This window comes from Stenella coeruleoalba (assembly GCF_951394435.1).
Source record: "Stenella coeruleoalba genome assembly, chromosome: 6".
Classification (NCBI taxonomy): Eukaryota; Metazoa; Chordata; class Mammalia; order Artiodactyla; family Delphinidae; genus Stenella; species Stenella coeruleoalba.
In genome coordinates, this window is record NC_137151.1 from 57887540 (window position 1) to 57914371 (window position 26832).

The window sequence follows — 26832 nt, forward strand, 5'->3', positions numbered from 1 at the left end:
AGAAAAGACATGATTGGAACATAAATGCAAGAAACATTCCATGGAGAAAATTACTGAAATCATAGAGATTTATGACATCACAAAAGGAGAGAGAGAATATCCTAAAGCTTAAGGAACATCCATAATTAATGAATGGTGGAAGGGTAGAAGCTAGCCAAGAAGACTGGGACCAAGAAGTGATTTCACCAAAGAAGTAAGAAGAGTCCAAATGCTGAAAAGAACAGAACTCAAGGCAGAAGGGGATTTCATGGAAGGGTCATCAATATCAAATATTGCAAATTTCAAAAAATGTATTATCAAGGCACAGATTGCATCTGTGTTTAGGAGGTCGTTTTTTTTTCAATGGACACAGGGGCCAAACTGCAAGGAGATAAAGACTAATTGGTAATGAATAAGGATTGTAGATAAATGATTCAAGAAGTTTAAGGGTAGAACACCAGAAGCCAATATCTGAGGAGGAATAGAGTCAAAAGAACGTTGATGTGTTTAGGTGTTTGTTGCTTTTTTTTTTCTCTTTAGAACAAATGGTTATACTCCAATCAGTGTTTAGTCTCTAGTGCCTACCTTGCGCCCTTGTGCTCATGGGCGAAATCCACAGATGATTAGAACTTGATCCTATGCTCAAGCAGTAAACAATTTAGTGGATAAACTAGAAATTTACATACGTTGCTCAACACAGTGTGGTAAGATCGGCGATCAAGGTAGGTGGAAAGTTGTGGGAGCACCGGGGAGGGGCTTAGCCTGGTCTGGGACAAGGGAGGAGATGGTGCCAAAGGACCCCCTGGACAGGGACTGCCACGTGAGTCTTAAAGGACTAGGAAGGAGACAGATTGGCCTATTTGAATAAAAGAGTGGGAAAGAGAATACTTCATACGTTTTCTGCAAAGACAAAGAAACTTAACAGGAAAGAAAAGCAGAAGCTGATGAGAAAGAGTAAATAAAGGCAGTTGAGTTCTGAGATGGGAAAGGATGAGATCAAGCAGGCCAGTAAAGGAATTTGCCTTTCCTGGGAAAAGACGACAGGGAAGAAGACAGAAATTGATGAAGAAATGGGGTGACGTTCAAGCAGTAAGGAAAGAGGCGGGGGAGCCAGGGATTCTGCCTCATTCCTCTTTGAACAATGGAAGGTCAACCATCTGCTGAGAACAGGGTGGGGTCTGGGGAGGGCAGAGAAGTGATGATTACTAGATTAATAGTCTTTCATTCTTTTTAAATAAAAGCATTTATTTAAATCAAAGGTGGTGCGGGGCTCAGTCTCTTCCTAGTGCATATAGGGTGAGAAACAATTCATCCAGAAGGTGGAGAGCCTGGGTTCTGAAGCCAGAGTACCTGGGTTGTCTTGTCTGTTCCGCATATTAGCAGCAGATGCGCAAGGCTTTATGATATCAATAATCTCTCTGTCTCTAGGTTTGCTCATCTAGAAACAGGACAAATAATAGTACTTAACTCATAGGTTTGTGATGAGGTGTAAAAAAATGAATCCCTCTAAGGTACTGAGAACAGTGTCTGGCACGTAACACATACTCAAAAATGTTAATTCTTATTAATATTAGACCGGTGCTATTTACTAGAACTTTCTGAAGCGGTGGAAATGTCCACTGTGCCCTCCCACGCGGTAGCCACTAGCTACACGTGGCCACTGAGCTCTGGAACTGTGGCTAGGGTAACTGAAATTTTAATTTTTACTCATTTCAATTAAATAGCCACGTTTGGCCCTGCAGAAGAAGGAGCAACCATTTTAAACAGGGTTTTATGGGTATGAAAAAAGACACTGGAGTCCATACTCCAAGGACCCTAGTCCTCAAATAGTGTAGAACAGACCCAACCAAGTAATGATACGGTTGTAACTCTTAGGACTCAGCCTTATTTTGTTGGTGCTGATGAGCTAAGATAGTACGGAGAGAAGATGTGCTCATGGCCCCTGTAATTCCAAAGGAGGTTTCAGTATCTGGTAGGATATTTGTTAGATAAACAAGAGGCAAGTGGCATATCCCCAGGTGAACAGAACAGAGGTTCAGCCAGCTTTCTGCTGAAGTGTGTCAGTTGAGAGCCATTTAGAAGGTCGACTGGAGCTCAAAAAGAAACCGAGAGCTGCTGCCAAATGTAGTCTCGAGCCCCGTTAATATCTGATGACAATGGAGTCATTTCACATCAGAGCCACTAGAAGAGCCAGTATCATACTCTGTGAGACAACATAAAACTCCAGTAGTCTGCAGTATTGATAAAACACAAAAGGAGAGAGGAGAAAGGTTATCAATGAATAATGCATTTCCTTTTGTGGAAGCAGGAGGAGAAGAAACGAACGGATCATTAATGGACTAAATGCGATTAGGGTCCACGGCAGAAGGGGGGCCAGCACCGGCTCCTGCCAGCGAGGTCACCAGCAGAGGAGGCTGCTGTGAAGTGGAAGAAGGGGGCGGGGCAGTTTGTGATGAAGTTCTTTTTGAGCTGCTGCTTTTACTTTCCAGTATTTTCAAAGCCTCTTCTGGAATCCGAGATTGCTTGTGTTATCTCTCTGTTTCTAGAATAAAATAGCATAGTGGTGAAAACCGTGGATTCCAAAGAATTTATGCAAAGTATGATCACATAGGGAAAGCTTAATGAAGATGGTCGTGTGGGGAAATGAAGGATAAAGCAACTCAAATAAAAGGACTGGAAGTAATTAAATAAAGAAAAACCATTCTTGAGCGTCGTCAAGAAGACAGACATGCAAAAGTTGCAAGCTGTCATTTGCTTTGTGCAATAAGGCACTTTCCTGTAGAGTGGCATACCTTGATCCTTTCAAAATGAAATGTTTGAAATTCACTAATAGATTTCACTGTTTAGGGGAATTCTGTGTGTTTAATGTGTATGTACATTAAAACGACAAAACAAAACATCCCCCTTTCTGGTATCAATACTGCTACCAAGTCAAGGTCTCCTTACAGGAACTTCTCTTCCTGTTCTGTAGAGCAGTTACAGGCTTCGGAGGCCCGCAGACCTGGATTCAAACCAAGCTCCCTTTCTTATTGCCTGTGTGATCTTGGGTGAGTTATTTTACTTCACTGAGCCTCAATTTCCTTAGCAGTCAAATGGTGATGATGATACACATTCACGCAATGCTGTAGAATTGAATTCGATGAAGCAGCCTATACAAAACACCTAAGTGTGCCTGCATTTTAGTACGGGCTTAATAAATGCTAGTTGCCCCTTCAGGAAGGGGTCAGGGCGTGCATTCTCCTGAGAGAGATCAGACTCCACAGAAGCATGACACAGCGGAGAGCTGACTTGACTCCCATTTAGACACAGAGGCTAAGAACTCTAGGATTCCTTCTCCCAGGAACCACACTTGTCCTGGAAGTTCTTTGAGGACTTCAGGATAAGCCAGAGACTGGGAATAAAAGGCTCCTTCTGCCTCAGGCTCCAGATAAAGCCCTAACTCCTAGGAACTTCCCCTGAGGCCATTAGGACACTTGCTCAAGGTGGCTAATGTTAGCGTTGAGCTGTGACCCACTCTGACCCCACCTGCCATCCCAACCTGGTTCACACCTTGGATTCTCAGCTGCTCAGCTAAGCTTATTGCTCCTGCCTAGAACAAGGAGCCCCGCCTAGGCCATCAGATTTTAGGTTTTGATTTTCAAATGTCATCTTTCCTGACATTGAACAAGATGTGTGTGTACCATAGCAAAAGAAATAGGAGCGTGTTTAAGGGAAGCAAACTGCTAGCAAACAGCTTGAGGCAGGCAATGGGGTTAGACAGGAATTGAAGCTGGTTAAGGGTGGCACAGGGGTCTGGCATAAGTCAAAGGAGGTTGGACATAGTTTGAGACGAGTAGTTGCCCTGGAATTAGTCCAGCCAGGTAGGACATGGGTTGCAGTGGCTTCACCTCAGAACACACAGAGGCCGGAGCTCAGACACTGGCCACCAAGCAGGGAAAGCTCCAGGCTCTGTTCTTGTTCTAGGTTTTTGTTAGAGAAGGTGACCTGGAAGATTCATTAGCTCAGATTCCTCCTGGAACTCTCTAGGTCTTAAAGGAACCACCATCTTTGTACCTATGATGTTGGAAAGCATCCCCATGCCCCCATGAATCTCTGGTTCCCCCCAGGAGGGAGAACAATCTTCTAGCCTGACAAAAGCCCCCAAAGAAGAATTCTATCTTCATGGAAATATATTCTCCTCATCCTTAGAAATTTTGTGAGAACTCAAATTTTCCAGTCTTTCCTCTTCCTGGGGCAGAAACTTAGCATCAGGCTAGAATTCCAAAATATTTAGAAAATAGGTGGTGGAAGGATGCTAAAAAAACTGCCTTATCAATGCAAAGCAATTGCCAGGATTAATACGGGGAATGTTGGGAAAGATACAGAAAGTGAAGCCCCCTTGAATATACACAAGGTCTCTCCACAGAGCAGCCATCAACATGCATGTGTGGCTGTGATGCTGTCATGGCACAATGGCGTGTCCTGATTTTAGGATCTGGGCCTCAAAGACAAGCACAGTCTCGGTGATACAGGTCCACGGCGAGAAATTCCACTGGCCTGATCCTTGAGGATGAAACCTGGGATTCTCATAAGAGTTCCATTAGGTAGCTCTCTTCCAGAATAGGACTCATTTTCAGGCCTTGGAATTCACTTAGAGATGCAAAGATACACTTGCAGTCATCTAGGGCCTCTGTTCCGTTTCTATCCTGTGCCTCCGCACATTCTTCATAAGCATACAAGAGGATCATCACCTCCTCAGCAGAGAGAATGAACAAGATGCTAAGGTCTAAGCTGCCTCCCGTCTAGAAACTTAATAAGAATCTGAGCCTTATGGGGATCCCACCACGAGTTATAGGAGCGTGAAGAACACACCCATTTCCCGTTTTCTACAAGTCCTCTTGGGAAAATGCATATAACGTCACAGCTGGCTTATCCTCATCAAGAAGACCTAGAATTTCGAATACTCTTGAGTTCCTTGTAAGAAAGCCCACATTCCTGTGAAATACAAATAAGGCAGAGAAATGCCCTGAACTAAAACTTGTTTCCATTTGAAGGGAACTAGAACAAAAGGTCACTGTGAAATGTAAGAGCAAGGTAAGAAAAACAAAGAGCAGTCCAGATGTTCTATTTCCCTCTCAGCGATGAATGCTTACAGCACTTACAGCAGGTCTGGCTGGACCTGACTGCAGGCGAGGGCTGAATCACAATAACAGAAAGCACCTGTTGATCCAAACCACCTGTACTCTAACTTGCTAGCCCTCTGGCCCCAGCTGGGTCTTTATCCCAGAAGCACTGCCTCTTCCCCTTTGCTAATAGGATAGCATCATGAACAGCTGTGGTCAGAGTGATCTCCCAAAAAAGGATTAAAATGAAAGCCTCCGGACTATTCCAAGGGTGTCTTGCTGTCACCCCACCGTCTCTGTACCCTAATAAATGCTCCTTGCCGCTTCTTTCAATCCTCATCTCCTTTCCCTTGCTTTGCTCTAGGAATTACAGTGGGACTTGTAGGGAGAGGGAAGCCACAGCTCATATTCCAAGGGGTCTGAGCTGGAAGAAGACACCAGCTGCGTCCCACCCACTTTCCCCCAACAGAAATTGTCTCTTTCCTCTACATCTCCATATTTATTGCAATTAATATCTGGGATGCACTTCATAAGCTCTATGTAGTAGAGCTCCCTAAGAACTATCCCCTTGAATTCATTGTTTTAAACACACATTTACAGAGATTTATTATTCCACATCAGTGTATTAAAATGTTTCCCTCCACGTGTATTTTTCTAGAACATACACACAAAATCTGCAAAACCTGTTCTCTGAATATTACTCATCTTTGGGCTCTAAGAACTCAAAACAGCCCCAAGGGTGATTGACAATTTCTTACACACAGCTCACCTGCAAAATCATTTTGTTTTAGAAATGAAACAGGGCAGTCTAGCCAGCGATTAGCTCAGAAGTGAATTATGTGTCTCTTGCCAAAGCTTGGCCCAGTATCCCCCTTCTTACATTTCTTGGCTTTGTGTTTTTGTTGTTTTCTTTTCTTCTTGAAAATTATAGACGTGGTAATTCACTTGCAATGCGCTGAGAATCTTAATCTGGCACCAGCATTCCCGGTAAATTGCTTCCTTTTAGCGTGAGATAGGGCAGCTCGCACTTGCTGTGATGGATCAAACAGCCATTTTCATGCCTCTCCACAGTAACAAGCGGGAGCTCGAATGTTCTAACAGAACAACCATATTTCTGTCTCAGAGTAACAATTGAAAAGCACAACGGCTTATCTGGGAGCTGGAGGAGACAGACTCCCAACAAACCACAAAAGAATCCCAGCAAATGATTCCAGTTAACTTGGATATTTGTGTGGATAGGGGGAAAGGGAAGTACAGAAAAGAAATCGTCACCTGTTTATTATCTCTCGATCAAATTCTACCGATTCACTAGCTGTATGCAAGAACCCTGAATTCTAATTGACCTCAGATGCTGGGCAGTGAAGGCTGGCCAGGATTGCCATCAGTCAGGACGTCAGAAGAAGATGCCATAACTTGCATTAATTCTCTCTCTTTTTCCTGTTTCTTAGTTTTTCTAATAAGAATGAGTCTAGTTGAGCAACTTCTTTAGGGTCACTTGATGTTCTCCTTTAGGGGGCTTGGCTGTTGCGATGTTTGTCTACTGGGGATGTGACTGTAAAAGCCAACCAGTCCTGGTAGACGGGACTCCCCTTGGTCGGCACCCACTTGCCATGTGTTATTTCCCAAGGAAATGAGCAGCCTGTATCTCTCTCATTTAGAGCAAACTTCCTGAGCCAAACAAAGGACAAGCCTCTTGTTAAACAAGGGCTCCACAATCTGAACAGCTGTGCTGATAAAAAAGAAAATACTTTTTGCATCATATGCCTAGTGTAAGGGCCTATGTGACATCCGTGCAAAGGGGCCTGTTTCCAGTGTGTCCTGTACTTTCAGCAAGGCGATGAGAATCTCAGACAGGACAGGCTGTGCAACAGGCCAGCGCAGTGTATCTCTTACGTCATCCTGAGCTTTTTCCAAGCAGCGGCTATTTCTAATGTGTGTGAGATAAGCCTTCAACCCTTTCTGCTTGTCATTTTTGTTGTTGTTTGTTTGCGGTACGCGGGCCTCTCACTGTTGTGGCCTCTCCCGTTGCGGAGCACAGGCTCCGGACGCGCAGGCTCAGCGGCCATGGCTCACGGGCCCAGCCGCTCCGCGGCATATGGGATCTTCCCGGGCCGGGGCACGAACCGGCGTCCCCTGCATCGGCAGGCGGACTCCCAACCACTGCGCCACCAGGGAAGCCCCTCTGCTTGTCATTTTTGATGTTTTGATTCTGGTTACCAGATTAGCAATTAGGCCACCTAAGGAGGACCTGCTATTGCTGTGGTCCCGACTCTTTTTGGCTTGCCTGTTCTCATTATTCTCTAGGTTGCCAGATAGAAAACTGCTGGGGTTTCCTCTGAGCTAGACAGTGACCTAACGTGTAGTCACTGCCCACCCCCGTTCCCTCTCCCACGCAATGTTTATTGCCGCCCTGTTGGCACACCCCCAGCCTGCCTCTACTATTACTTATTCTGAAAGCCAGTCAGAACCTTCACATTTCCGAGAGAAATGCCCCCTCTTGTGGTGGCTTCTGAATACTGCAGCTCTAGCTTCCCCCAGGAGCGCGTCAAATATCAGACAACTTCCTGCACATAGACCTGGGAGGATACTAGGAACTCTAGTCAGCCGAGAGCGTAGAAAGTTGTGACATCTTGCTGTGAGAGCTAAATCTTCTCTAACTGCATCAGGCTTTCAGATATATTTTGAAACACGTGAAATTGCCGATAGTCAACCTTTTTTATTCTATAAAATGGCAATTTCATACAACTCAATGTAATACATAAAGATAAGCCAGACAGGGAAACTTCTGCCAGCTTCTGTGGTTTTAACTGAGCCCTATGAATACCAGCCAAGAATGGAAATCCTTTCTATTCTAGTAACTACAGTGAGAATTTTTAAACACAATAAATAAATACTTTTAAAGCCCTGAATGCTAGATATTCTGCCAAGCTCTGAACATAACCTCACGTTTCTTGGTCACTTGGCAGTGATTATAAAAAGCAGGTGTCCCTAGATCTGTCATTTATTTGTTAAGGAGCATTTGCCAAATAAATGACAAAACTACCTCTACCCCAGCACAAGTAGCTGGTATTCTGAACAGGCTTCTTTACCTGAGGCAGAGCAAATACGGTAATGCTAAATGGAGTGCCACATCTTTCTCATAGATGTGATTATTTTTGTGAGTGTCTGATTTATTTAGGCACTTTATTTAGGCTTTTTAATATGAGAAATTAAATAGTGTGTGATGAATTATGTTAAGCAATCTTTTTTATCATGCTAACAAAATCTTAAAATAAAATTTTATGTTTAACTATTCAATATTCAAAATCACTGTTGTCAGTGGCACATCTGTAAACTCATATCAGACAGTCTTTACAATAAATAAAGAGCTTCTAGAAATCAATGAGAAAAAAAGACCAGAAACTCAGTATGGCAAAGAAAATGATCAGACAATTCACGTGTTTTTTTTTAAATGGCTATAACACATGAAAAAAAGCTCAACGTTTCTCAAACTTAGAGCAATGAAAATTAAACCTACATTGAGATATCATTTCCGCTTCTCAGAATGGCAAAAATTAAAAACTTTGTTGACACACTCTTGGCAAAGTTATGAAGAAACAGGCACTCATAACATTTCTGGTATAAGTATAATTTGGGGTACACTTCCTAGAAAAGTCAAGTTAGCAAAAACTATCAACACCATAAACATATATACACTCCAGGTCCTGACAACTTTCATGTCTGGTAGATATAGTCTACAGATAGGCTTGTACAAATATAATATGATATGTATAAAAATGATATTATTTGCAGATTACATATAATAGCACAAAATTTCAAACAACATAAAGTCAAGAAGAATACAGTTACATCACTAATCATCAGGGGAATGCAAATCAAAACCACATTGAGATATCTCACATCTATTAGGATGGCTATTATCAAAAAGAGAAGAAATAACAAGTGTTGGTGAGGATGTGAAAAGGGAACACTTGTGTACTGTTGGTGACAATGTAAATTGGTGCAGCCATTGTGGAAACAGTCTGAAGCTTCCTCAAAAGATGAAAAACAGAACTACCAGCAATTTAGAATTACTCAGCAAAATAGATTTAGAACTACCAGCAAAATAGAACTGATCCAGCAATCCCACTTCTGTGACAAATGAACGGATAAAGAAAATGTGGTATAAATATATGCAATGGAATATTATTCAGCCATAAAAAATGAAATCTTGCCATTTGTGACAACATGAATAGACCTTGAGGGCATTATGTTAAGTGAAATAAGTCAGAGAAAGACAAATAGAGACATACCTCATTTTATTGAGCTTCACTTCATTGTGCTTTGCAGGTACTGTGGGGTTTTCTTTTGTTTTTTCTTTTCTACAAATTGAAGGTTTGCACCAACCCTGCATCGAGCGAGTCTATCCGCGCCATTTTTCCGGCAGCATTTGCTCACTTCATGTCTCTGTGTCATTTTGGTAATTCTTGCAAATTTCAAGCATTTTCATTATTATCATATTCGTTATGGTGATCTGTGATCAGTGAACTTTGATGTTCCTATTGCAAAAAGATTACGACTCTCTGAAGGCAAAAATGTTGGTTAGCATCTTTTTTGCCATAAAGCATTTTTAAATTAAGGTATATACATTGTTTTTTTAGACATAATGCTATGTCACACTTAATAGACTACAGTATAGCGTAAACATAACTTTTATGTGCACTGGGAAACCAAAAAGTTTGTGTGACTCCCTTTATTGCAATATTCACTTTATTGTTGTGGTCTGGAATCAAACCCACAATATCTCCAGGGTATGCCTGTATATACAAATATCAAATTATTATGTGTGTACCTGAAACTAATATAATATTATATGTCAGTTGTACCTCAATTTTTTAAAACTCTTAAAAAAAAGAATACAGTTAAATAAAAGTACCTCCATATAATGGAATATTATGCAGCTAAGAAAAAAATAGAAAGCTCTCCATGTAGAGCCATCTCCAAGATAAATTACTTGAAAAAATCAAACACAAGGTTAAAAAGTGCGCATAAAATGCCACTTTATAGTTACAGAATTTGTTTTTTGCTTTATAAACATAAATAAACTCTAGAAGGATACCCAAAAAAGTAATAACATTGGTTAATGAAAAAGGCAGATTGTGGGAAGAAAACATTTCACTACACTCTTATGGGGAAAGGAGGAATATATGAAAGCCTCACATATACAAACATTAAATGTAATAAGTCATTTATGCAGTAGGTTCAAAAAGAATCCTTTCTCTCATCTTCAACAGATGTAATGAATTGTGTGTTGATGTGTAGGAAGACTGTAAGTTAAACTGTTTAAAAGCTGCATTAATACTGATTCCTTACTGCCAAACCCCTTGTCTGAGCCCAACAAGCTAAGGGTGTTGCTTTCCCACACACTGACGATAACAGAATTTGAGATGAAGTAGAGGCCCTGACCCCAAGATAAGAGCTCTGCTGAGTGCCTGGCTTTTCTTCAAGACCTCGAGCCACGTTTAGCATGAGCCGATGTCCAACAGCAGGCTAATGAGTCGGTGTTGCTTCTTTCCGTGTGAAATGAGTTTAACTAATACTTAAATAATTTAAAAGACACACAGTACTCAGTCTTTCTGAGCCTTTTTCTTCCTTTGCTGCCAATATTCACACATTCATTCATAATTATGAGCACCCACTACTAGGTGCTATTCTGGGGGTGTCGGAATAGACAGTCCATGAGTACTCCCAAAACACAGGAGCTTGAACGATGTACATTCTAGGGTCCAGACTTACCCCCGGGGCCAGCCCACTCCTCGTTGACCACCAAGAAGTTGAAATTTAGTTATTTATTGCTTCAGGGTGAGATGGCGTAAATAAGCCCACCTACAAACCCAGAAAGGAGTGAAGTCAAAGGGAAGGACATCGTAAGGGGATCGTTGAGCTTGGCGGTGTGATAAATGGTTCTTAGACCTTTTTGTTCCTAAGAATGGTGGATTTTTAAAACTAAACACATGCACATACATCACCGACTAGCTGTGTGACTGGGCAGCTGTTTTCACTCTCTGACTTTCCTTATCTGTCCTCTGAAAAATGAGGGAGCTTGAGTTAGAGCAGCGTTTCTCGACCTGTTTTCATTATCACCTCCCTACAGCCCCCCCCCACAAGAAGCCTCTTTAGACTCTTTTTTTCTCCAATCACCTTCCACCATAAAATGTTGATACCACACGTATACAGCATATAGTGTATGTACCGTATGTATATCTGTGCTTTATACGTAAAAAGTCCCTTTTTGCCCCCTGTGATGATTAGTTTTAATGTGGGAACTTGACTGGGCTAAGGATGCCCAGATAGCTGGTGAAACATTATTTGGTGGTGTATCTGTGAGGGTGTTTCTGCAAAAGGTTAGTACTTGAATCCTTAGGCTGAGTAAGGAAGGTCTCCTACCAATGCAGGTGGGTGTCCTCCAACTTGCTGAGGGTCCGAATAGAACAAAAAAGGCAGAGGAAGGATGAATGTGTTCTTTTTACTTGAGCTGGGACGTCATCTTCTCCTGCCTCATACGTTTACGCTCCTAATTCCCAGGCCTTCAAAATAAGACTAAGTTACATCACTAGCTTTCCTGTTTCTCCAGCTTTCAGACAGTAGATGGTGGGACTTCTTGACCTCCATAATCACGTAAAGCAACTCTTGTAATAAATCTCCCTTTATAATTATCTGTCTACTTATCTATCTATCTACCTGTCTTTCTATCTATCCATTTGTTCTGTTTCCCTGGAGCAACCTGACTAATACAACCCCTAAGAACCAAAGTTTGCCCAGATTGAAAATGCATGAATTATACCCACAAGAAGGACCCTCAAGATTCCTTCTAATCGTAAAACTGAGGAAGTGGTCCAGTGCAGTGGGGAAATGTGTGTACCTAGGCACCAGATCTTGACTCTACCACATCTTATCGCATGACCTTACATAAGTTATGTGACTTATCCTCGCTTGTTAAACAACTGTAATGATATGTCTCATGGGGTATCTCACTGGCTACAGCAAAGTGGGTAAAACCCCTAGCACTGGACCTGGCACACTGGAAGCAACCAATCATTGGCACCTTTTCATTTGCTTAATTAAAACAAATCTAAACAGGACATCTGTATATCTAAAAGATGAAACACTGATCAAAGTAACACGTGCAATACTTGTAATCAATGAGTCAAAAACCTATAACAGGCTTTCGCATGTGCCAGGAATGTAGCCTTACCCCAAATGCTAGCCTTATCACAACTTCAAAATTCTCTCTGACTTTCAAGACCACCATCAAATGTCACCTGCTTCAATGAAACTTTCCCCAGTTTTACCAAACATAAATCTCCCCATTCTTTCAATTCCTATAGTGTACTCTGTTCACAGCACAATTAAGGCGTTTGAAAACATTCTGCTTTGTAGTTCATATAGATTTTAAGTATCTGAAGCATGGGAACTCGGTTTTATTCCTCTATGTTACACACACACTCAACATAATCGATTTTCAGTATTTGTTCAATAAATGAACTAATGCTGCAAAGTTGGATCCCAAAGATCCAATGTAACAGTAGCACATAAAAACAAAAGGAAATTCATCGAATTAATATCTGTGTTAACATGATGACCTAGAAAAGGAACTAAAATATAGATAGAATTGAGTTTGGTTTTGTCATTATTTATCCCTAAAATCCTAAACATGAGTCCCAAGTAAGAGCTCATCTTTTCAAATTGCAGAAATTAGTGAAAAGTCCTTCTGCTAATAGTCAAGTTATGAGACATATGAATGAAAACAGGCTATTCCAGGGAGGGTTAGGCCGCTTCTTAACATGTATGGAACTTGATTTCTACTAAAATGGCACAGAGCATCTGTGTAACATTCAGACAGTTGTCTGGATCTCCTATTCTATTACTGTTACTAATGGTCGTTTTTTGTCACACTCCTCCTTCAGGTGGGGGAAATTCTGTGATAAAAGAAGCACATACGTCAAATGTAATAGCAGAAAGCAAAGAGAAGCCAGAAAGAGAGAGTGACTATGTGAAGCATTTGTTTTTTAGACCCTATGATGTTTTAAGCATATACCTAATGCTTGTTACACATGCCGAATAACCAGGCTAATTAAAAAGCCCATACAGCTCTTGTTAAAATCTGTTCAAATTTTTTAGAGCACCTGTTACAACAGAATGCCCACAGACTTGATAGTTTAGAGCCAAGACACCTGCTACCTTATGTCTCACAGTATGTTCAGTTTTATACTGTTAGCAAAAAAAAAAAAACACTTTTGACATTAGCAATTTTATACAAATGATATGAAATAGGAAAGAGTGATAGTTTAACCCTTCTGGTGCTGCTCTGGGAAACCCTACCCTTTCTTCTCTAGGAAATGGATTGCGATGGTTTGCCCATGAAACTTTTTAAATCATCCCTAATCACGCAAGGTTTTCTAAAGAGTCCAGTATCTTCTTGGACGTATGGAACAGTGGAGCAGGGAATTTTCTAGTTAAAAGAAGTTCTCAGTGAGATCCCCTACAAAAGCATATCACTGTTTTGACTTTGTAAAATTCCAAGGCAGGTTTTAATATTATTATTCCTGGTGAGAGTTTTACTAGAACATTATTTGAAAATGCATTTCATTTTTTTTTTTTTTTTATTTTGTGGTATGTGGGCCTCTCACCGCTGTGGCCTCTCCCGCTGTGGAGCACAGGACGCGCAGGCTCAGCGGCCATGGCTCACGGGCCCAGCCGCTCCGCGGCATGTGGGATCTTCCCGGACCGGGGCACGCACCCGTGTCCCCTGCATCGGCAGGCGGACTCTCAACCACTGCGCCACCAGGGAAGCCCTGCATTTCATTTTGAAGGAGAAATATTATAATAATTTTCCACAGTTAAGGAATTTTCATAGTCCAGACATGTGCATAGGAACATTTAAATATCTCTTTTAGATTCACTTTTATCATTTATAAACAAATCTTATAAGGATAATGTAAGAATTGTTTTCAAGATACATGATTTCCAAACGGCTGCCATTTCATCTAAAGTATTTAAGTCCCTTGAGGTCCAGAACCGTGTCTCATTTGACTGCTAACCCAGAGTTGCACAATAGAGTGGACAAATATTTCACCTTGATAGAAAACTTTTTCGATTTTATGCTGTCACAGTTTAGAATTTAATTCATGTTAATTACATTTCCATTAAGAAAATCTGCCTTTGATCTGGCAATGCCACTTATAGAATTACGTCCTACAGTGAAATCACACATATATAGAAAGACTTAAATACAAGAATATTATTTCCAGGACTCTCCATAAAACAAAAGATTTGAAACAACATGAATACCCATCAATAGAGAACCAGGTAAATAAATTATGATAGATCAATACAATAGAATACTATGTAGTTGGTTAGTGAATAAAGCAGATCTGTATATAATGATCTGAAACAGTCTCCAAGACATACTGTTAAGTGAAAAACAAAGCGTAAAAGCAAACAAATACACTCACAAAGACACATTTGAAAATTCATAGCAGTATGGAATATCTTTGGAAGAAAACACAATAAACTCACAAAGGTGGTTATCTCTGGGGGGAGGAATTTAAGGATTAGGGAACAAGGATGGGAGGAACACTTTCCACGAAAAAATCCTTTTGTAACTTTAGCTATTTGTATTACATATACATCTTACCTATTCAAAATATCTTAAGATAAAAATTTAAATAATCTGTTAAATTTGGAGAAAAAATGTGATCTATCACAGGCATACTTTACTATAACGTAATACCCTAAAGTATCAATACTTCTAAATTTCCAGACTGTTACGTAGTTAACTCCAAATCAGTATTTAAAAATATAAATCACAATTTAATGTCTAATTATCATGATGAAAACAGCTTTTGAATGTTGAATGTGTGTAGCTGTATTCAAATACAAGCTGTTTTGACTTTTAACCAACATACCAGAACTGGGAGTGATTTTGTTGCATAATTAGAAAACAACCTAGAATATATTTTTCTAAGATGTTTTTAAAGATAATGGGAAGCACTTTTAAATGTTCAAGAGAAGAGGTGTTTTAGTTCCTGGACATCTAGCAGAAGAGAAAAGCAGAATTCTGTTTGTACTGGGCAGCATAGTTCAGCACGCACCTTGTCGTTTTGTGCTGGAAGCATCCCAAACCAGGGACTCCTGGGGCCTGTTTCCTAAAATGGACAGGAATGGATCCTGTGACTTCTCCAAGGCTTGCAACTGCAAAGCCATACGTGGTGCAGAGTCCTGTAAATCCCCATACCCATAGTCAGGACCCGCTCTGGGCAATATATTGAAGTAGATGACTTACCTTCAGCCATCTTTCTTCCCTTCATAGAAAGGGGCTGTAGTCTTTCAAACACAACTTTTCCACCCTCAAGAGCCCTGCAACAACCAGCTCTCCAAAACCATCAGATGAACATGCTAAAATTATAGTATACTTAATGTTTCTTTACATTTGAAAAGAGAAGATAAAATTATTTGGAATTAGCCTAAGAAGTAGATTCTGATGAAGAAATGTCAGGCTTTAGGCCGACAGTTTGAGGAGGATGAATGAAGAAAGATAATCGCACCAAGCCAGCCACCCAGCCTTCTTGGTCAATGAAGGATTGACTTTAAGAATTCACATGGGGCTTCCCTGGTGGCGCAGTGGTTGGGAGTCCACCTGCCGATGCAGGGGTCACGGGTTCGTGCCCCGGTCCGGGAGGATCCAACATGCCGCAGAGCGGCTGGGCCCGTGAGCCATGGCCGCTGGGTCTGCGCGTCCGGAGCCTGTGCTCCGCAACAGGGGAGGTCACAACAGTGAGAGGCCCGCGTATAGCAAAAAAAAAAAAAAAAAAAAAAAAAAAAAAAAAAAAGAATGCATATATATGTATAACTGAATCACTTTGCTGTACAGCAGAAATTAACACAACATTGTAAATCAACTATCCTTCAATAAAAAAGAAAATCGAGACACACGAAGGTTAAGCAACTTGCTTCAGGTCACAGAGCTGATAGGGTGGAGCCAGTACTTAAAACGAGAAAGTACTAGAGCTTTCACTCACAGGACATAAATTAGTCATGATCTTTTTATTTTATGATGTTCTCCTCCTTCAGTTCTCAATTTTGATTTGCTTTTTGATCACTTATAAAATAATTTTTTAAAGTAAATTTGAGGAGCATGTAGAGAATGTCGAAAGTGCTTGGGTTCAAATCCTAGCTCTACCACTTACCAACCGCATGACCTTGGAAAGCTCACTCTGTAAAGCAGAGAGAGTCATAGTACGGCTCTTACAGTGTTAGGATAAGGAATAAATGAGTTATTCATGTAAAGCACTTATAATAGTAAATGCCATGTAAATATTTGCTTTTGTTGGTATTGTTGTTAGGTGTGGTTTATTTTCTGAGCTCTCCAATAGGAGAAAAATAGTACCTTCCTCAGAGGTTTACTGAGCATTAGATGAGTTGAAATATGGAAGGCATTTAGTACGATGCCTGACACCAAGTAAATTCTGTTTGCTACTATATCATCCCCATTATTTATTATTCTTATTCTTATTACCTGCGGTGTATTTTCTGAGCCTCCCAACACATGAGGAAAATCCTTTCATTTCTTTCACTCGTGAATAAAAATTCAGCTCAGTATGAACCGTTGGGTTACTGCTTTGAATGCTTCAAAATTTTTACAAACAAGTGGGGCTCACCCCAACGTTTTGCTTTTGTTTTGCCCCAGCGTACTGAGGCATGAGGCACATGCCCAGGAGTAGCAGCGGGGTCTATTGATATATTTGAGACTATGTAGATGGTGAGCAGAAAGAACAAATAGGGGAGAGAGGGGACAGAGAATTAGACACGAAAGAGAAATAAAGAAGGATGAAAAGAGTGAGGCTTGGAGGAACTGTGAGGAATGAAATTCCTAGCAGCTGTTAAGGCGTTAACTTTAGCGAAGAGGAGCACATCTTCCTCTGTAAAATGAGGTAAGAAAGTGCTGAGAATGTTGGGAAGTTTGCGGGTTTGCTGATGGAATGTGGGGAAATTTCTCTCCCGTGACCTCAATTTCCCCTACAAAATAGGAAGTGAAGTCATCTGCCGGTAGCGAGGGTGGAAGTGGGGAAGTCTGGGTTTTGAAGAAGAGAAGAGAGGAAGTTTGAAATGGTGGCTGTGGGGAAGGAGAGAGACGATGGGCAGTGCTGAGGGCCTATATGACTTCACTGTGGCTCAGCAGACACGGTGGGGTTGTGTGATTTCCTTCAGCCGTGCTCAGAAATGCTGTATGGACACGGCCAGGACAGCTGGGTGGGGATTTTGCAAGGCTGTTGCAATGGAAGGAAAATAGAAGTTTGAAGATATTGACAAGACATAGGATGAAGTGATAAACCATCTAGATTAAGCGGAGAAGGAGGAAGAAGGAAGGGAATTGGAGGGAAGGAAGTGGGGTTTATCTGGGAATTTCAGTGTGATTAAAGAATGGATTAGGTGGGAATAGCCTAGCATGAAGTTGCAAGGCCATGTAATTACAGTCAGGGATTGGTAAACAGTACAGTACAGGCTTGAATATAGTATTTCAGAAGTTAGCAGTTCTGGATGATGACAACATCAGGGTGCTGACCTGGGGGGTTGGGAGGGAGTGTTGATGAGGAGCAAAAGTGAAAGTTCCTGGAGATGAAAAAGTTTTAAAAACCAAGAGTCCAGGGCTTCCCTGCTGGCGCAGTGGTTGAGAGTCTGCCTGCCGATGCAGGGGACACGGGTTCGTGTCCCGGTCTGGGAAGGTCCCACATGCTGCGGAGCGGCTGGGCCCTTGAGCCATGGCCGCTGAGCCTGCGCGTCCGGAGCCTGTGCTTCGCAGCGGGAGAGGCCACAACAGGGAGAGGCCCGCGTACCACAAAAAAAACCAAGAGTCCAGGCAACTGGATGATGTATTAGTTTACTAAGGCTGCCATTGCAAAGCACGAAGACTGGGTGGCTTAAACAGCAGAAATTTATTTCCTTATAGCTCTAGAGGCTAGAAATCCAAGAACAAGGTGTCAGTAGGGTTGGTTTCTTCTGAGGCCTCTCTCCTCAACTTTTATGTGGCTGTTTTTCTCCCAATGCTCTCATATCGTCTTTCTTCTGTGCATGTCTATGTCCTAATCTCCTCTTCTTGTAAGGACACCAGTCATACTGGATTAGGGCCCATCTCAATGATCTGTATTTACCTTAATTACTCTTTAAAGACCCCATCGTCAAATACAATCATATTCTGACATACCAGAAGTTTGGACTTCAATATATGAATTTTGGGAGGACACAATTCAGCCCATAACAGGTGGGTCACCCACAAAAGGCTGAAGGCACTCAAAATGTTGGTACACTGCAAGGTAGAGATGAAGAGGGTGAACGAGGTACTAAACTCTTTAGTGATTAAGGGATTGGCTAATCAGTTCTGCTGTTTCATAGATGCCATGTCTTCTTACATATTACTTAGGCTTCCAAACCTTTTTCTTCTTGCAGTATTTTTTTCATAGACCCAAAACCCATGTTAATTTTTTTGTTGTAGTGTTCATGCTTGTGTAGCTTTTTGCACAATCCCATCCACTTGGTATGATCCCCTCATTGACTATGTAGCTAGAGATGTGGCTGATGTGAACAGTGCCTGGCCAGGGCCGATGTCTGACAGATATTCAACTTGTGTGACGGTGCTAGACTGAGGGAGAACCACGCTCATCCCACGGCTAGACTCTTTGACACGCTGAACATAGAGAGGGCTTAAAACAAAGCCAAATCTACAACACACACACATACACACTTGCTAGAACTGTTCAAACTTTCCCATTTTCTGCCCTTCTTTGTCATAATAAAAATAATATCTACCTTCTATTGAACAAAGCATCATACCAGGCCCTGTGCTTTGAGCTCTACATTCATTATTTCATTTAATACATATAGCAACCCTAAATGAGGAAATTGAGTAAAGACAGGTTAAATAACCTGCCCCAAGTCACCCAGCTGGTAAGTGGCAAGTCTGTCTTGCCCTTAAGTACCTTACACAACTACCATGCTTTGTGTGTGAGGGTCGGACCTCCCTAGATGCAATGACATACCACCAATCCCATTTCCTTCCAGGATGTTTATGAACTGATGTAGCAAGTGGGAATGAAGGAAAAATGTATGCCTCAAAAAGCACTCATGCTGTCCATTTTTTCCTAGTTGTTCTAAACCCCAGATCAATTCACCTGAGGTCAGTGGAGAAAGACATTGCTTTTTACCTTCTTTCAGCTTAGCTGTACTATTCCATTGCAGGAGGCAAAGGTTAGTTAGGTCACAAATTGTTTTTTTCAATTTATGTGGCTTGTGATAATGGGTAAATTCTTCACACGTTTTAGCAATAGATTATCTGTCAGTTTTAGGTTTTTTGCATGAGGTAATGTGAGGTATTGTCTTTTTGTCGATGTTTCATAGACATTTTAGTGTGAGATTGAGAGAAACTGAATCTGGGGCTAATATTTGCACGCCATTTTGTCATAGAGTTTATACCCCCTTTTTAAGACTCTTTCTTTATTAAACTTACTACAATCTCCAAAAATCATTGAGTCACTGGCAATTCAGTATTTGAAGATGCTAAGCTAAGGCGGGGAGGGACATTTCTGTTAAATTATAATGAGAATCCACCTACCCATTAATTAAGTAGGTTTTTCCTCTCTGTAGACACTTGGGACTTTAGGGATTGGGGATGAAAGGATTCAGGCAGAATACAGAGGATAATTTCTTGCTCTGGTAATTTGCCTTTTCAACACTCACTCTGTTTGACTTGGGTTCAACTTAAAAAACTCATGAGACACAGAAGACTTCACCCATTTCCAGATTTACTTTGTTTTAAGAAAGCATCAGAACAAGTAACAGCACAGTATACAAATAACATGTAGTAGAGGTCTCATGACTCCTGGGGACAGCTCCTAATGTCCCCGTCCCTAGATACTTGGGACAGGCATGGTCACAGTGACAGATGAAGTTGAGTGGACACTGACCCTCTCAGCTCAAGGAAGCCATCAGTTCTGAGGCGGCTTCGGCGTTTATGCCTAGCTAACAATGCAGCCCTCTCAAGGGGGTCGGAACTCATGCCCATTGCCTGGTACAACTGCATCTCATCAATACAGGATACTCGCTACTTGAACAATCTCAACCATGAGGTGCAGGTGCCCGGTTTGGTATGTAACAGGATTCTCGTTTATTTGGGACCTGGCAGACGGAAACTCCTAACAGTTTCCTGAGTCGTGTTGCAAGAAGGATAAGACCAAGGGTCCAAACCACAGGCATCCTGAAGTTAGTGAGCAAGAACTTTATGTGAACCCTTTCCCCAAGCCTGCAAAGCCAACTATAAAAACAAGTTCCCGTTATCCGAAAGTTAACTTACTTTACAGGAAGCACTTTTCATTTTTCAAAAGACAAACACACCTCTTAAAAAAACAGAGGGAGAGGAGAATTTCAATTCCTGAAATTCATTTTCCTTTTTTTAAATAAATAAATACTGGCTCTCTAACCCAAGACACATTTTATTCTAACTAGCGTTCTCCCTATCAAATGAACATCCAGAAACATTGTAATTGGAATACAGTTTGAGGGAATCTAATTGATCAGAAAAACCTATGAAAAACCAGACACATACACTCATTGATAACTCATTTCTGCTATTGTGCTAATCTTATATCAAGGAAGATATTGCCCATGATATAGATACTTTTATTTCTATATGCATGTATATGTGGGTATGGGCAAGGAACACTATACTGTTTAATCTATAAAGCATATAATAGCTTTCTTTTATAACCTCTTGTCCTCAACCATCTGTTACAATTATTTATCCTGAAAAAATGTAATAATTATATATAACCTAAATTTTAAAAAAAATTCTTGGGGAAAACTTTATTATACCTTAAAATTCTTATTATTTTGACACATTTCATTGCTAAATAAAACTTTTAATTTAAGCTAAGAAAACTAATTGGTATCAGATACTAAAAGTTCTTGTAAGTTGTTGGAAGTGTTAGTTCTGGGAGTAGCATTTTTATATTTTTTGTATTGATTTGCCTTTGAGACAAACTGCAACAAGAGAGCAGGTGATAAGCCTTTGTTAATGCCTCTGGGAGAAAATGCTGTACCTACAGACTACTGTTGATAAACAGATTTTGAATTAATTAGTTCTGCATAATTATGTGAGCCATCAAGTCTCTAAAAGCAAATGTAACTGGTCTTATATTGCTTTATATAGAAAGAAGAAAAGAAAAAAATTCTGTTGCTTTATAACTTACCGTTTTTAGAGTGTAGTTTTAATTTTTTTAAAGGAATAATTAAAATTTTAAATGGCATATGTTCCACAGACATATTATATATTTATAAACTCAGAATTATAAAATGAGATAAGAAATGGCATATATTGTTACCATTAGTGGTAGAACTGGGACTCAGAGCATGCTCTGATTCCTGTCTCATACATAGTGGAAGTTACATTTTGTTACCAGAAAATACCAAAGTGAACATCTCAAGAAAAATAGCCTGTGGAATTCCCTGGCAGCCCAGTGGTTAGGACTCTGCGCTTTCACTGTCAAGGGCCCAGGTTCAACCCCTGGTCGGGGAACTAAGATCCCACAGATTGTGCAGTGCGGCCAAAAGAAAAAAGAAAGAAAAATAGCCGGACAATAAAATGGCAGAGCTTTCAGTAAGATACTTTTAAGGATTTTGTCCACAGATCTACAATTGCAAAAAAAAAAAATTTTAAAGAAAATCATTTGAAGAAAAATACTTAAAGAGTAATAAGCAGGGGAAACTGCAGGTATTTCTGAGAGACATAAAAAGAAGCCTCAATAAATAGAGAGATGTATGAAGAAATGAGATAAGAAGATTCAATATTGTGGAGATGTTAATTATCACCAAGTCAATATATAGGTTTAATACAATTTAATCAAAAGTCCAATAAGAATTTTTGGAATTTTGGCCAATTTTTTAAAAATTATCTAGAAGAAAAAAACATGGGAATAAGAAATATACTTAGAAGATTTCTTTGGGGTAAACTTGCTCTATTAGAAACTGACATATATTATAAAATAAAATAATTTTTTAAAAGTGATCCTGACTAATATAAGAGTATGCAGAAAATCAGTGAAACAGAATAGATGGCCCAAAGACAGACCAGTATAAATTAAAATTTACCCTAAAGACATAGTCCCAGATTTGTACCCAAATTATTGGCTTTCACATTTTCTTAAAAATCTTAAGAAACCCTTGAAATAGCCAACCAAAGAGAGTGATGCCAACAAATGATGGCATGTCTGTCTAGGTGATAGAGTATTATATAACCATTTAAAAACATAATTTTGACAAGTAAATAATTGCATGAAAAAAGTTCATAAAAATATTAAGTGAAATATTAATGTTCATGGTTCAACTCTATGTATATGCTCATATATGTTTTCATATATGAGTATATATAAAGAATAAATATATATTCATTTATATTTACATAGTTGAGTTTTAAAAGATTTGAAGAATACATCAAAGAATAAAATTAGTTAGCTCTGTATAATAAATTTATATGCTACTTTTTACTTTCTCTTTTACATTTGTTGGTATTTTCCAATTTTCCTACAATTGTTGGCATCTAGTAGACTTTATGGCTACCTCTACCTCAATAAAGGAATGAGATACTAAAATATTTTAAAAGTTGCTTTTTAAATTAAATTAAATTTAATTTTTATAGTCAGGTTATGACTTATCCAACTCTGTTAAGACTGACTTCAGCAACTTAAAATTCAAAGTCTGGTTTCTCTGTCACTTCAAATTCCCCAAACTCAAATGTCATGTTTTCCTTTGGGTACTACATAAACCACCAATCAACCTGACGAGAGCATGTAAATAAGATATATGCCAATTTATCAACAACAATAATAATAATTTCCCTTTAATAATAATTTGCCATTCCAGATCTGACAATTGTACAATTATATTAAGTCCAGTGTTATACTTCTGAATAGAGCAAAGCTTACTTTTTTATACCAGGATAATAATTCTTAGTGGGAAGAGGCCTATTTATAATTCATCTTTGAATCATTTCTTGTATACTTGGCTACAAATAACAGAGACCCCCAACTCAAATTTATTTGAACAATGAGGAAATTTGTTGCCCCACGTAAGAAGTCTGGAGCTTGGGGGGCTCCAAGTAGTATGATCAATGGCTCAGTTATGCCAAAAGAAGCTCAAATCCGTCTACTTCTCATGCAGTCATTGCTAATGTGTCAGCTTTGTTCCCAGGCTGGTTCCTTTCATGGGAACACGAGGGCTACAGCGGTTTTAGTCATAAAAATATCAAGAAGAATAAAATGAACCATCTCTTACTGGTCTCTAAGAAGCAAGGAAACTTTCACAGAAGCCCTCATCAGACTACTCCTCAAACCTCCTTGACCAGAACTGGGTCATGTGGCCATTCTTAAATCAATGGCAAGGAGAAGGAGATTAACATAATTATCAGAGACAAATCAGCCATGGAGTTGCTTCCCCTGAAACACTTGGAGGATGGCTATGTGGACACAATCTGGGTTCTGCTGTGAAAAAAGGAGATTAGGAGTGGAGACAGGGCAGGGATGGGGGTAAGAGTGGGGTGTGCGGCATGAATGTTGGGTAGGCAATCTTCTCTGCTCCAATTCCCATGTTGTTAATGACATGAAAAGAGGGAGGATTCTTTTGTAATTGAAGATGGTGACAGACACTGTGATCGATGCTGAGGATATAATAGTGGACAGGACCTAACCTCTCATCTCCAGGAACTTACAGTTTTAAGAGAGAAGAAACACAAGTAAACAGGCAATTACAACATAGAGTGTTATATCACGGTGCCAGGGAAGCTCCTTGGATGGGGCACCCAACCAGCCTTGAGTCCCAAAAAAGGCAACATCGAGCTGGGTCCTAAAAGTTGAGAAGGAGCCAGTCCTGTGGCAATTGAGAGCATGGCATGTCTGAGGAACAAGAAAGCATTGAAGCTAAAGATGTAAGCAGAATAGAGATCAGGTAGAGTCTTGAAGGCCAAGCTTACATTTGGACCTGAAGGCAACAGGACTCCAAAAAAGGCTTATAAACAAGAAATAACATAATCTGATTTCCTTTTCAGAGCATTCGCTTCATCTGCAGAATGGAGAATGGATCCGAGGTGGTCAAGCCTAGATTTAGAGAGACCGTTTAGATACTTTTAGAGTAATCCAGGCCAGAAACCTAGAAATTAGAGGATAAATTCATGGTTTAGGTAACTAAATAGATACTGGTAGAGAGATGGAGAGTTCAGAGGGTATAAACGATAATGGGGAAGATTATGACTTTAGTTTGGGACATTGTAATTTTGAAGTGCTTATGGGACATCTAAGGGGAAATGTGCAGTAGATAGTGCTGTTTGATTAGGCTGCTTATGATTATAAATAGTATTATTAATTCGCTATTAAATATTCCCATGAAAACCTCATCAAATAATATTAGTAACTGCCAGATTATACCAGGCTTTTATTTTTCTTTCTAGCTCTGACATGATTTGAGTGATATGATGAGAAAAAGTCATAGCAAATGTTTTACATGCTGACAATTTAAACTAATAGATATTTTTAGATGTTGTGTAAGAAAAGAGCTCTGGGCTAAAAATGATGCTGACATTTAAAGCCTCTCTATAAACTTCAGAAATGTGTAGCCTTAGACACCAAGGCTAGTAGTTTAGAAATAATGCTTAGCATCTAAACTTAATGCTTTTCCAACTTGGTTTTCTTTCTTGGGCTCAGATGTTCCCACCCCTGTGCACTTTTAAGATGTTTACTCTTCTGTGTTGTGACCTAAGAGCCTCACTTATATTGAGTAAGGGCATTTCCATCAGGTCTGTCCAATGTGCTTTGTCCCTCTTTTCAAGTCCCTCTGGAGGGCAGAAAGTCTAGGTATTTTTCCCTGTTTGAGACAAATGTTCCTCTGTCAAAGAATGGGGCTATAAATTCTTTTAAAGGTCCATCCAAACTATATTTTCAATAAAATTTTTGTTTTGCATATTTCTGTTATATAAGTTCATGGTAGAAATTTGGAAAACACAGCCAAGTGTAAAGAAAGTAAAATTGAATCATAATGGCACTACCCAGAAATAACAATGGTTAACATTTCTCTATCTTTATAATCTTCTTTCTAGATCTGTATATAGTTTTCTTACAAATTGGGATTATATCATACATAATATTCTGTAGATCTGATTTTTTTTGTTTACCATTTATCATGATGTTCTTTCAATATCTTTAAGTATGCTTCAAGAACATGATTTTTTTAATGACTGGATTATATTCCATCATATTATATGATGGAAACAGTATATTACCCAGCAGTCCCAGCTTCTGTGGACATTTAGGCAATTTCCAATTTTTTATAATATAAATAAATGCTGGGTGAACATCCATAACCATGTCTTTGTGACGTTCTCTGATTATTAGGAAAATTTCCCAAAGTTGACTTACTGGGTCAAAAGCTGTGAACACTTTTAAAACTTTTGGTGCATATTGCCAAATGTTTATTTCCAGGAAGTCTAGACAAATCTGCGCTCTCACCACTGGTTTATTATACCATCTAGTTCAGAGTAAATGGCCTGTGCTTTTCCCTCTCTAATAAATTCCAAAAGGACAAGTCTTTTTAATATTTTCATAGTTCCTAATCAGCTTTCTTAAGCTGTGAGATTGACTAGTGAGGTTCTTCAATTTATTCTGAAACTACAGCCCCCTGGGAGAAGGAAAGAGCCGTGGATCTGGGGCTAGAGAACCAGGTTCTAGTCTCAGCTTTTTTACAAACTCACGGTTTGATTTTGGCAACTTAACTTCCTTAGGTCTTGGTTTTCTCTGCCCAAATGACAAGATGGTACAAAAGGTCTCTACAGTCTCATTCACTAAGTAGAACAATAACAATAGCAACAAAATGTTTACAAGTAGAGCGAGAATTTGGCAAATACACCAATGGTCTCAGTAAATAATGTAGAATCTGATCTAAGAACATGCCATGATGGTCTTCTCTAAGTAAATTTTCCTTTCTTTGACAAGCTAGTCTCCTTCCTCTGGAAGCAGATTCTGAGGCTTAGGCAGGGCTGAACTTAAAACTAGTGGGGTGGTCAGCCACTCAGGTGATGTGATAGGGAGAGAGCCCATAATCTCCAACTCGGTTCATTTATTTTACCTTTATAGCTTAATCCTTATATATTTAGTGAAAATAATCCTAGGAAGAAATTCATAACCATGGCCTTCAAGAGGCTAGGCCTCTACTGGGAGTAGGAACCCCAGGTCCATTTAAACTAGCTGGTAGTGAGAACCAATGATATAAAAAACACCACCAGGGATTTCCTTGGCAGTCCAGTGGTTAAGACTGCCGTTCCACTGCTGGGGGCGTGGGTTCGATCGCTTGTCGAGGAGCTAAGATAACACATGCGGTGCAGCAGGCCAAAAATAAATAAATAAAAATAAAAAAGAACACTAAAGTCCCTTAGAAATCACCACAAGATAATGTCTATAAACATTCAAGAGGATTTGATAGCACAACTAAAAGTCACTAGATTCCATTTCTTCTACTTTTTTCCTCTATCACCCAAGGGCAATCGAAAGTATTTTCCAGCCATTTTTCTTCTTGCCAGATTTTTGAAGCTTTTAGCTCATCCATATTTAAATCCTAAGAGGCAATATATGTGTTGAGCACAATATTTCAGATATGTTTGGTTGACAGATTTTGAACAAAA